Here is a 14,188-nt window from a genome sequence, read left to right as displayed (position 1 = left end):
TGATTTTTAATTCAGGGGCACCTGGGTGGCTCAGTGGGTTAAGCATCTGCCCTCAGCTCAGATCATGGTCCCAGGGGTCCCGGGATCAAGCCCCATGTTGGGCTCCTTGCTCAGCGGGGAGTCTGCTGCTCCCTCTCCCTCTGTCCTTCCCCACTCTGTCTCTCATGCTCTCTCTCCAATAAATAAATAAAAGCTTTAAAATTTATTTCAGTTTACATACACTTATAGAAAGATTATTTGCAATTCTTTGGTTTGACTTCCATCTAGTTGCCCGTGGAAAACAAAAATGGTCTAGCTATCCCTATAGGCAAATAAAAAGGTAATATAAATATCGTTTATTGTTGATAAATCATCCTCAGCTACACAAGCGCAACTCTTGTGAATACTACTTTAATTAGAAATCAAAGAGAGGGAAGAAAATGGGCATTTGACCCTATAGGAAATATCACTTTGTTATTGCAAGAATATGTTGCATTCATGCCATCTGGCATAGGGATTTGATGAGTTAATTAATCTGGCCTTCTCTTACTTAAGCACTTTGTCTACACAAATCCACCCTCCTCTCCAAAGCAATGTCTGACTCAGACATCGGTAACAGCCCACCCTACAAGCCTTCATGACACTGAGAGGCAGTCTCTGTCTGGAGTGCGAGGCCACAAGATGTGCAAAAGCAGTTCTCTACGCCGTGACAGTGTTGGTACTGAGAACAGATGTTAAGAGCTCTGTGTCATTCTGTGTGAATGTTCAGTGCCAGATCCTGAGCAACAGAGGACCATAGGTGTTTTTTTTTAATGTATTTATATATTATACTTTCATGATATGCAGGGTCCTTCTTGCTCAAGTCTAAGGATTCTATTTCGTTTAAAGGACACATCATTTTTATTTTAAAACCTTAATATTTACAAATGCAAAAAAATATTTTCATCTGTTTACATTTATGATAAAAATCGTACACTTCAACTTAAAATGGAATATAGAATACAAAGTCTGGCAAAATTGTTTTAGGGTTACCAGAGCAAAAAAAAAAAAAAATTGAAAATATCTGGTGCTAATTCAATAGCTTTCCCACTTTTTATACTAAATGTACCTGTGTCTCTAATTCAAATGTATGAAATGAAATTTATTTGGTCCATTTAGTTTCCTTTATACCTCTTTGAGCTTTTTTCTGTCAGGATGGCTTGTGACCTGTGGTTTCACCTATTATTTGACTACCTCTGGTCTAATCAGCTGTGCCTGGGATTTGAGTCAGATGTCTGGGACCTCTCCCAACAATAATGGTCAGAGATTGAGTTCCAAGAGTGTATGTATTAATATAAGCTATGAATTTCAAGTGGGTTTTGTACTACTGTCATCTTTAATTGGGCAGGGACAAATCCTAGGAGACACATATTAGAAAACAAACAATTGCTATCCTAGAAAAGGCCAGAAAAAGATTAGTATTTGATAGATACTACTATTGGATGGCATGATATCAACTCAGAGGAATAAAGTTGAACCCCAAATGATCAACTTTTAAACACTCTCAAGAATAAGAGTGTTTCAACTAATTTTTCAGCAGAACTCTTTTTGAGAGGCGCAAAACAATCCACAGTGAAGTGTATATGGTCTCTGTGGAGTCAGAATGCCTGGGTTCTCAGCCTTGCTTCACCACCAACTACCTATCTGCCCCTGGACAAGTTACTTAGTCTGTATCTCAAATTCCACATCCATATACCAGAAATAATAATAGTAACTTCTTGATAGGACTGTGAGCATTAAGTGAGATAATCGTTGTTAGTTACTTTGAATAGTGTCTGATACATAGTAAAAACTTGAGAAATGCTAGCTAGTACTATAAGTAAAAAGCTTACTGGAGCCATTAAATATTTTGAATGTAACATATAAGATAGTGTAATTCTCAGTCTGCATTAATGGAGGGATGGAGAAGCGTTGGTAATATGCACAACCAGAAATTGAATAAAAGATGCATTAGCTCATCTTTCCATGATTTCTGGAAATTTTCATCAATTTTTAAAAAAATACTTTTCTCTTTTGTACTGTTTCCTTTTTTACGAGCATTTCTTTTATGACACAGAAAGCAATAAACATCAAAAAGCAATTCATTACTAAAACTGAAATGCTTCTCTCATTTGCCAATACTACCACTAACTCTTTCATACTCCCATGAATCCTCTGAAATTATATACATTTAAAAATGAATGGTAGATTCATTCCTATTCCATGATCACTTAATATGCATATGGACGCCCTTTTGAGGAGGAAAACAGTGAAAGATCTGTAAAATACAACCAAGCGATTCTAGAATTTAAATTCAAAGTGAAAAGACGAGCATTCTGTGGTAAAGTAATACTAAAACCAACAAGAGTTCCTTTATTAGCAATAATTTCCAAGAGCTTCTTGGTAGAATGATTATGCAGTAGTCTTGTTTTATGATCTAAAGAGGGGAATGAGGATATTTCAGTCCTGCTAAGTTGTTATTTTAATTTTAGAAAAGCAAAAATCCCTCATATTTCCAAACCACAGAGAATATCAGACATGTGTGTGCATAGACACACTTTTAAAAGCCATGCCACAAATTACTTTCAACTGTAAAATTCAAGAAACAACCACTGGATCTAAAAAAAAAAAAAAAAAAATCCATATGAGTAAGAAGGAAAATTAGATTTGGAAATCCCAGCTGGAATTTTAGCAACTTGAGAGTCACTATACTCCTTTTTTGGGCACTGGGCTTATAAATATAGATGCTGAATACATTCTTTCTATGGAAAAAAAGTTTTTTTCATCAAATTATTATATTTCAGATAGACATCACATTCTAGTTTTCAGTTAGAAGTCCTTTTTAAGGTAGATGAATAATTATTCTCATTTAGTAAATGTGCAGAAAGACATAAGAGAGAATTGAAATGTCCTGATGTAACATGACACATTTTATTAAAATGCTGTGTCAGAATTTAGAATAACTAGATATGGCCCTGATCTTTGAACAAAAGAGAATTTACTTCTTACTAGTGGTATAAGTTTCTTAAAATGTACATCATGCCAAAGCTCCAAGGCTGTGGTTTCACAACAGATTGGAAACAGAGGCCCACAATGTATCAGAGTAGCTGAATCCTAATAGAGAAGTGGAACGCAGGCTGCCTGGGCTCAAAATCCTGACTGTACCCCATTCTAGATAAGCGAGGTCTTGAAACTCTCCAGTATGAATGCACACAGCTAATTGGATGCTGTATGACCAAAGGTCTAGAGAAGGGGTTGGCAAACTATGGCTGTGGGTCATACCTGGCCCATTGTCTGTTTTTGTAAATGAAGTTTTATTGGAACATAGCCATTGCCACCATTTGCATGTTGTCTATGGCTGCTTTTGTGTTATAATGACAGAGCTAAGGTGTATGGCTTGTAAAGCCTAAAATGGTTACTATCTGGCGTGTGCAGAAAAAGTCTGATGACCTCCCTCCACCCCCCAACCAAAGGAGGTTTTACTTCCTGTGCCTTTGGTTTAGTCCTAACACAGGGCTGGATAGAGGCTGGAACAAGGAACCAAGCAAGCCAATGGTGTTCTCAGCTTCTTAATAACATAAATATTTCAGGAAAGGATATCGTATTATTACTTACATCTCATCTCATCTCATCTCATCTCATCTCATCTCATCTCATCTCATCTCATATTGCAATGTGTTAGCATTTAGTATAACACGGAAGAGGTGAGATGACTGGTGAAGTCATTGCATGTGTATGTGTGTGTGTGTGTGAGTGTGTGTGTGTACATGCTATTTACATGTGGAGGGGAGCAGTCTGTAGGTGGGGAACTGTATGTTGTGGAGTTGTTGAGAGGAATGCTTAGAAACAGAAGGAGCAAGGGAGATTGGGTTGTTGGAGATAGACTTTTCCTCTTCTACAGTATTGCTTCATGTTGACCCAATCCACTAAGTTTTAAACATAGTTCGGTTTTGGAGGCAACTCCCCATCCTCTTCGTATGCCAACTGAAATTTTCTGTGTAGCATAGAAGAGAAGCAAAGATTCAGAAATTAGTCCTCCTAATTAATTCAGTCAATGGACAGTTTATACTGATAAAATAGGAGTATTTCTTACCAATTTTATTTTAAAAAGAATGATAAAAACATGCTCAGAGGAAAAAAACCGCGGTTCTAAAAACAAGTGTGTTTATTAAAAAATTTAAAAATACTGTCTGCAAAATTCTAGGAACACAAATTATAAAAGCCTCCTTTTAAAAAATTCTGAATGTTTTCTCGTTTCAAATAAATAATCAAGATCTTATAAAATGAGAAGGCTTTGGCATTTTAAGCATATTAAAGGTGAACAAAAAAAAAAATCAACATCTACAGAGATGTAAGCCTACCTCCATATCGAAAGGAAGAGCTGCCAAGCATTGTTTTCTTTTGATTTGCAGAAAAATTAAATTGAAAGTAGTTTGGGAGACTAATTTCAGTCTAACTGTTTAAATTTATTTAACCTTTTGTCTGCTAGCAAAACATACACATATGCTAAATCCATAGAGTTGCTTTTGCCACCAGAATTATCAACAGGAAGGTTTGACTTTTCAACACTGTTTTTTTTTTTTTTTTCACATTTTGTATGTTAATGTGCCCTTTAATTCTTTCCAATTTTCATTGACAGAGGAATACATTTGTTTTAGAAAGAGACTTAGCCTAACTTGAAATCCCTCTAAAATAATTTCCCCAAATTAGCTAATTTAGGAAGAGATGTGAAGGGTACTATTACATCAACTTCCAAGATGATTGCTTTAGTAAAAAGCAAATTAAAGGTGATCAAGTGTAAGTTTATTGCCTTTTTTAAAACTTATGTTTGTTCCATTTTGTATACAACAAAGGATGAAAATTCTGCTTTAGGATTTAAATCATCTCTAGTTGAATGTTTTTCATTATAAACTGGGAAAAGAAGTAATTGTAAGAACATTTACCTGCAGCAGTAACTTCAGACAGTCTCAACCATCAGTAATATCCCTGAAAACTAAGAATAAATAGTGATGCAAGCTATAATAGCAAAGTGCATTGTCTACAATAGCTACAATGAGGAGAGTATCCAGAAATTACAAAAGAAATCCTAAAAACTGGTAATCAATAGGAAAAGGAAATAAAATCAATAGATTTTTTTCAGCGAGCAGAGATTTAGAGAAGCCAACACACTGAACAAGAACCCAAATAACAATGGAACATTTCAGATGATATCCATCCTTACCAATAATCAAAAAAATGTGAATTTAAACCTCAAGATACTATTTCATACCCCTCAAATGGTTTGTAATGTTTTATTTATTGCAGTGAGAAAGTAACTTATGCTTGTGGTGAGGATATACAGGTAGTTACTTTGGAAAGTATCTGGGCAATTTCTAATGAAGATAAAAATGTACAAACTAGATGGCCACCCCTGAGTATAAACTAGAGGCCCCTTGGGCAAATGCGCCAGAGATAGGTCTTAGTGTGTACATGGCAGCCTTATATGAATATATGAGCAAATTATTGGAAACAAGCAGATGTCCAACAGCAGGGAATAGGAAATTACATGATGAAATATTTACACTTTTGTGTACTACATAGCAGTGTGAAATGAATGAATTAGATCTATAGAGATCAAATCAAGAGCTCTCCAAAACAATATTGAGTTTGAAAAGTAAGTTGCATAAAGATATATGCCTGTCTGAGTACAGAACAGGGAACAGAATTTTGAAGGACTAAATTTAAGTAAATACATAAAAAATAATATTTACTAGTAGTATCCATTTGATTTTTATTTTATTTTATTTTTTAGTAGTCATTTTATTTTAACAATCCTGAAGTAAATATGGCAAATTTTAACTTTTTAAATGCTGGGTGGTAGATACTCAAATATCTATTAGTGTTATTTTTTTTTGTAATTATGTATATTAGAAATAATTTCCAAAGGAAAATGCAACATACTCTGAAAGGATAATTTAAAATGTTAAAATGTTTTTTCGAGGAAAAATGCAAGTCTCCAGTTGGGTCCTATTTATTTTTACTATTAATAAATTTAAGAAGCTTGTTTATATGGTTAAGATTCCTTGTTATACAGCAAGAGCACATCATTGTGCAGTATTGTGTCTATTACTTAGGCTATTTGATAAAAATAGATATTACAAGGTTCCATCTCATAGCCAGGGAATCACAGTCATCATGGAACAACCTGGAAATCTGTATCATTAACAGGGTCTTTGACCAATTTTGAAATTAAACCAAGTTCAGGAAACCCTATTTGATTAAAAAGGGTTGAGAAGGCAAAAACTAACTAGTTGAAAGACAGTAAGTAGGCAGTAGTACAGGAGAAATGTCTGCCTGAACCTTGAATGGGAAACTAAAACTTTGGAGTCTACATGGTAAACAGACATCCAGTCTGGGCACAATTAGTGTTGTAGCAAACAAGCCTATGTCCCTGCATGGTACCTGAGGAAGTCTTTGAATTAGAGCAAAGTACTGTAAATCGTGCTCCTAATGGTGACCCTGAGTAATTCAGAGGAAATTCTCTTAAAGGAAAGAAAAAGCTAATATATTTCATAAGGAATTCCATAGAATTGTTTTAAAACATTTGTACATAGGGAGCCTGGGTGGCTTAGCGGTTGAGCATCAGTCTTTGGCTTGGGGTGTGATCCTGGAGTCCCGAGATCAAGTCCCAGGATTGAGTCCCGCATCAGGCTCCCTGCATGGAGCCTGCTCCTCCCTCTCTCTGTGTCTCTGCCTCTTTCTCTGTGTCTCTCATGAATAAACAAATAAAATCTTAAAAAAATCAAACATTTGTACATAAAAGTCCTTCTATTGCCCTCAGAGTAGTTGTATTCTGGATGTCTTCGAGAATCCACAAAAGGCCGTAAATGGCTAGAGACAGTTTTTCTGAAAACTCAGACTGTGCTTCCGTGAGGATCTGGCCCCTGAGTTGTGAAATAGACCATGGAGAACATCCACTTTGGGGTAGTGAATGGACTCAGATTTAGCATATAATAATATTAATAAAGTAAAGAACAGATATTTGAGTGATTGCAATGTGCAAAACACTATGATAGGTGTTCTCTTGTTTTTCTATTCAAAGAGCTTGTTCTTTGTTTCTGCCACCTAGAGGGCTCCTGTGATAAATATAGATGTCATACCACTCCCATCTCACACAGCCTCCTTGACAACACACTTGCACAGCTACTCAGAACAATGTAGAAAAATGAAGACATAAATAAATAAAACAAACACCCCCAAATCCAACATCCAAGCTAAATGTCTAAAATATCTCTGTCTTGCCATTATAACACAACTGGCTGGCATGCATCAGCACATGATACTAATTCCTACCTCGCCACTAATTGAGCCCAGCATAATCCAGAGTGGAGACATACACGTTGGGAAAAATTTATGTGCACAGATCTCTGTTCATTCTGAGAACTTGAGACTTTGAATTAGATTTCCATCACAAGGTAACAAGTTGCTTGTTTCCATTGCTCTTCATGTTAGAATTAATATAGAATCCATTAAGTGTGTGTATATCTTTTTTTCACTCCTGCTATGAATTAAAAATAAAAATAATTTTGAATCACAAGCATGTGGAAGTCCTGAAGTACAATTATGTACTTATTAGTTAAGAAAGCAGTGGCTCAGGCCGAGAAAATTGAGGCTGGAAGCATGGTCCAAGTTAATTTAAGGGAAACACTTCCTCTAAGTCTGAATTTTATAGGTTCTTCTTTTCAGCCAGGCCTTTTTAATTTTCTTCCAATGGGTTGCTTTATTATTCTGAATATATTTTTTATCTATATCCCTAAGCTGGCATTGATTTGATGACCATCTTGGATATTCTTCATTCATGCCCAAAAGTGCTTCAATATAGTTGATGTATAGACCAATTTGAGAAGCTTCCTCTTGACCATGTCATGGATCTGGTTTTCAGTCACTCACTCATATAACTAACTCATAGTACTAATGCCCTTTCGACTAGATAAGACATACTCATATCAACAGGGTAAGCCAAATGACAATTTTTTAAAGATGTATTTATTTATTTTTGAGAGAAAGAGAGAGGATGAGCACGAGTGGAGGGAGGGGCAGAAGGAGAAGCAGACTCCCCACTGAGCAGGGAGCCTGACAGGGGGGCTTGATCCCAGGACTCTGGGATCATGACCTGAGGTGAAGGAAGACTCTTAACCGACTGAGACATCTGGGTGCCCATCCAAATGACAAACATTTTATTAATCCTATTCATGGTATCTGAATTCTAAAATCAAGCTTAATTCAGCATCATTAACTAGACCAGGGAATAAAAACATGAGTGTGATTTCTCTTTATTAGACCTACTTTCCTAGAGCTATCTGGTTTACCGGACCATTTCTAGCTGACAGAGAAAAGCAGCCCCTCACCCTCAGGAGTTGGCCTGACACTATCAGCAAGGCCTTGGTGTTGCTATGACTTGGCCCGGTACTCACAGCTAGGTCTTGGCATTCTCTCATTGGAGACAGTTCCAGAGAGCATCAACATCAGGCAGGCCATTCTGTGACGATGCTGGGTGAAAACCAAACAAAACAAAGGACTACTCTGTGATCATGTCTAAACACAGGCAAAGTGTGAATTCTGTCCTAACTACAAAAATGAGCGAACATTCTCTTCTTCTGGCTGATAGGAATGGTTGCTGCTTTTTTATTAATCACAACGTTTAGCCTCACTCTAGTTTGCCTTCTTGGGAGGTAAATTCTTTTAGTGGTGTCCTATTATTGATATCTGATTGTAAAATTGTTTCCACTTTTTGATAAAACCCAATCAGTAGCAAATCTCCACTATCTTGGAATATCCCCCAGGTTACCCAACCAAAGATCAACTCCTATAATAAATTCTCTAAACACTGTTTTTCTGAGATGCCCACAGTTTCTCCTTTGCTGCAACAATACACTCAACTTGTCTCTTCCTGTGGTCTTTGGCTAGAGGACATTGGCACAATTCTTAGTCTCTCCAGTTTAGTGAACCAGAACATTTACTCACTATGCCTTATTTCTTTCTTGCCCTCCTGATTTTATCTACACCTGATTCTAGCACTGCCTTAGCCATAGATCATCTCTTAAATCTTTTAACTGCTTTGATTTCTCTCCAAACTTGACTCCACTTGTATCCAACCTCTACTGACTCTTTTATTATGACCCTAAACTATCAGCTTAATTTCCCTGTTCGTTTTTCTATATATGTCAGACATCTAGAAAAGTTTCAATGTGGGTTAAATAAAGATTATTTCTATGAGTAGTTAAGATAGACTAGGCAACTTCTAACCTCTTTTCCGATTCTTAGCCTGGATATGTCTCTGAGCCTCACTTAATTGTACCCACAAATATACATAATCTCATGGCCAAACTAATGAAAATAAAGGAGGCCAAATTGCATTTACTTTTTTAAGTGGTGAAGAGGGAGAAACTTCTGCTAATTTCATTTGGAGCTCATGTAGCTAGCTATGTGGAAAGAGCATGATTTTATCTAAGTAAAAACTCTCTACTCACCGTGATTAGGTTTCATCCATCCTTTTTGACTGGCTCATACTTACAGATTTTCATTAATTTGCTACTTTTACCTTAAATTTTGGTGTTCTGGAAGGCATTAGTACAAAAGAAAGGGAATATATGTGATGCATGCATATATGATAAAAGTTTTGCTCACAGTAATACATAAGCTGTCATCTGCAGATTGCTAAATTAAGAAAAAATGGTTGTAAAGATACAGGAGATGTGTCTTCTTGTCCCAGCTCTATCACTGAGTTGATTAAATGGCTCTAATTTTTAGTTTTCTCATTTTTCAAATGAGATAATCTGGCAAGATTTCTAAATTGCTCTAATTTTACTTAACAAATATTCTATAAACATAAATTCGGCTGTTCTTAGCCATGTACAACTGTCCAAAAATTGCATAACTAACTGCTAGGAAAATTAGGGTTAGTTAATGGCATATATCCCTTTCAATTTATTTGTATATGACTCAATATTTGGTAAGTGTTCTTTTGGTAATACCTCTCCCCAAGGTTGAGAGCTGCAGATAAATATGCATCCAGCAAACAGTGGACTAGGACATTTTAAGGATTTGCTTAAAGTCCAAATGATAGAATAGTGTTTATAATTAGGTATCTTGTTTCCTAATCTGTTTATTTTTTCCCATCTATATTTAGATACTTTGTTGTCCTTAAAATGTGCATTATAAGTGTGTGTGTGTGTGTGTGTGTGTGTGTGTGTGGTGGGGGTTCCTTCCCATTATAAATTCCTGTGGAAAATAGAAATATGCTTCTGGGAAATCAACTATAGTGAAAATACAAAATCAGATCCTGAGAAACAATCTAGTCTGCCAATTTTAGTTTACAGGAGGAGAGTGAAGGAATTGCTTAGAGGGCTGGGACAGCTTAGTTGCTTTGCAAAGCTCTTAAGAAAGGTCAGATAGGCCTCTCCAATGATTTAGGATTAAGTGGAGACACAAAGAATCCCCATAGAATTTTTCTCACTTCAATTAGGATATAAATTATAGAAGTTGAGTCACAGCAAAAATCTCGTCATGTTCCATGCCCTTTTCTCTAGGATCCCCTGAAGGTCTGACCAAGACTGAAGAAAATTAAATTAGTTAGTGAAAATTAAAACAGAGCAAAACAACAGAAAACTTGGGGCATCTTGATAAGTATCCTTGTTTTCAATAAGAAATACTACCCAGTTCCTATTGTTTAAATATTTTAAAAGTAAGAATATGAAACGAGACTCCTGGGAAATTAAGCAGATCAGCTGAATGAGATACTGTACATTCTGTAGTTCTCCTGATTTCTCTAAAACTAATTGTTAAATTTTCTATAGCAGCATCTTTTTAGTGATGTATGCAGGAAGTAGAAACAGTAAGAGAGGTGAAAGTAAAGGAGCAGAAAAAGAGAAAATATAACAACCAATTTAAAAATGAAATATGGAACATCAGGATAATAGAATTCTGCTGCATCTCAGTTTGACAACTTAGATGAAAATGGGTCAAGTCTGGGTTGGCTGGGTGGCATAGTCAGTTAAGCATCCTAGTCTTGGTTTTGACTCAGGTTATGATCTCAGAGTCATGAGATCAAGCCCCATGTTGGGCTTCACATGGGCGTAGAGCCTGCTTAATATTCTCTCTCCCTCTTCTTCTCCCTTTGCCCCTCCTACTTGTGTTCTATTTCTCTTTCTCTAAAATAAATAAATAAATCTTAGAGAAAAAAAAAAAAGAAAAAGAAAATGGATCAAGTCCTCAAAAATGCAAACTACCACAACTCATTCAATATAAAATAGATCATTTGGATAATTCTATAGCTAATAGGGAAATTGAGTTCAGAATTTTAAAACTTCTCATAAAAAAATATCCAGGCCCAAGAGGTTTTTGGAGAGAATTGTACTGAATGTTTCATGAATAATTAATATCAGTTCTACTCAATCTCTTCAACAAAACAGAATAAGATGGAGCAGTTTTCAAATCATTTTATGAAGCTAATATTATCCTGATACCAAGACCAGATGAAGACAACACAAAGATAGAAAATTATAGGCTGAATATTCTCATGAATGTAAATGCAAAAATCCTTTACAAAATGTTAGCAAATAAGATACAGCAATATGCAAAAGAGAATTATACACCATGACTGGGTGGAGTTAATTCTAGAGATGCAAGGTTGCTTCAATATTTGAAACTTAATGTAATCTATCATATGAACATGCTAAGGAAGAAAAGAAAGTGCATGATTATATCAATCAATGTAGAAAATGCATATGACAAAATTCAGCATTCATTCAGGGTAAAAACTTGGAAAGATAGGAATAGATAGGAAAGATAGGCTTGACTTGATAAAGAGCATCTATAAAAAAATCCTACAGCTAATTTATTTTTATATTTATGTATTTTTTATTTATATATTTATATTTAATGATAAAAATTCAGTCCTTTCTCCTTAAGATCAGGATCAAAATAATAATGCCCATTCTCACTGCTCTTTTTCAAAAGTACTACAGGTTCTAGCCAGGGTAATTCAGCAATAAAATGGGGAAAAAAATCATGTAGATCAGAAATGAAGAAATAAAAATTATTCCTATTTGCAGATGACATAATTTTGTCTATGTAGAAAATTCTAAGAAATCAACCAAAAAAACCTCTTAGAACTAATAATTAGTTCAATAATGGCATAGACCACATGATCCATAAATAAAAATCAATCACATTTGTGTATATACTAGCAATGATCACATGGAAACTGAAATTGAATATACAATACCATTTACAAAAAAAAATGATAATATTTAGGTATATATCTAACAAAACATGTACAAGACTTATATGATGGAAATACACAATGCTGGTGAAAGAAACCAAAGATTAAAGAAATGGAGAGGCATACCATGTTCACAGATTAGAAGACTCAGTGTAGTAAAAGGTCAATTTTTACTTGATACACAGTATCAGATTGATACAGGTTTAGCACAATTTCTATCAAAATTCAGGAACTTTTTTGTATATATAAAAAAGGTTATTATAAAACTCATATGAAAAAGTGAAGTGACAAGAATAGCTAAAACAATTTTTGAAAAAGATGAATAAAGTAAAAAGGATTAATCTAATGAATATCAATGCATACTATACAGCAACAATAATCAAGCCTGTATGGTGGTAATAGAAGTATAGAAATATAGATCAACAGAACAGTGCAGAGAATCCATAAAACCCACAAAAATATGCTCAGGTAATATTTGACAAAGGTGCAAATACAATTCAATGAAGGAGACAGCTTTTTCAACAGATAGTACTGGAACAATTGGGCATACATAGGCCAAAAAATAAACCTTGATATAAATCATGTACTTTCTCTACAAAAAATAACTCAAAATGGGTCATGGACTTAAATGTAAAATGTAAAACTATAAAACTTTTAAGAAAAGGGGAGAAAAATCTTCAGGGTCAGAGCTCGGCAAAGAGTTCTTAGACTTGACAACAGAAACATGACCCCTTAAAGGAAAAAAAAAAGATAAATTAGACTTCATCAGCACATTTATTTTTCAAATTGCTTTATGAAAGATACTATGAAGGGAATGAAAGGTAAGCTATCTACTTGGAGAACATATTTGCAAACCACATATTTGACAAAGGATTAGTATCTGGAATATATAAAGAACTCTTAAAACTCAACAGTAAAAAAAAAGCAAACAATTTAGTTAGGGCATGAGCAAAAGATACAAAGAGACATTTCATGGAAGAAAATAAACAGATGGCAAAAACCACGTGAAAAGTTGTCCAAGTTCATTAGCAATTAGAGAAATGAGAAGTAAAATCACATACCGATCAGAATGGCTGAAATAAAAAAAGTGACTCACCAAATGCTATTGAGGATACAGAGAAACCAGATCACTTATTACACTGATGATGGGAATGTAAAATGATACATCTACTCTGGAGAGCTCTCCAGCAGTTTCTTACAAATTAAACCTGCAAATGTCATAAAACTCAGCAATCACACTCCTGGGCATTTATCTCAAAGAAATTAAGACTTATGTTTAAAGTCTTATGTACAAAATTCTTTACGTACAAAATCCTGTACGTAAATGTTTATAATAGCTTTATTTGGAATAGTCCAACCTGGATACAACCCAGCTGTCCTTCGGTTAAAGAACTGTGGCCTGGGGCACCTGGATGGCTCGGTCAGTTGGCCATGGGCTCTTGGATTTGATTTAGGTTATAATCAGGGTCATCAGATCCAGCTCCGTGTCAGGCTTCATGCTCAGAGGGGAGTCTGCTGGAGATTCTCTCCCTCCTCCCCCTGCCCCAAATCGTGCACACACTCTCTCTCTCTGAAATAAATTAATTAATAAAAAAAAACAAACAAACCTGTAACCTATCCATATCATGGAATACTACTCAGAGATATAAAATGAATAAACTATTGCTATATGCAAGAATCTAGATGAACCCCAGAGAATCATGCTAAGGGAAAACAAAAATATCTAAAGGTTACAGAGTGGATGATTCCATTTATATGATTTATATGATTTTTGAAGTAAGAATTAGAAATGGAGAAGAAATTAGTGACTGTCAGGTGTTAAGAATAGCACAGTGAGAGTAGGAAGGAATTGGGCTTGGCTATGGAGAATAATATGAGGAGTCCTTGTGATGGAAATAGAGGAGGAAGGAACAGTATTTTTCTTAACTG

At 35.2% G+C, this 14,188-nt stretch overlaps 1 long non-coding RNA gene across 2 annotated transcripts in view; it reads left to right on the top strand.

The window, feature by feature from the left end:
* The window catches only part of LOC112652584 (uncharacterized), a 94,971-nt gene that overhangs the window by 68,355 nt on the left and 12,428 nt on the right, over positions 1-14,188 (top strand). The window lies entirely within an intron of this gene.

This window comes from Canis lupus, chromosome 23, assembly GCF_003254725.2.
Source record: "Canis lupus dingo isolate Sandy chromosome 23, ASM325472v2, whole genome shotgun sequence".
Classification (NCBI taxonomy): Eukaryota; Metazoa; Chordata; class Mammalia; order Carnivora; family Canidae; genus Canis; species Canis lupus.
The sequence above is the reverse complement of the archived record's forward strand: the minus strand, read 5'-3'. Positions and strand labels throughout refer to the sequence as shown.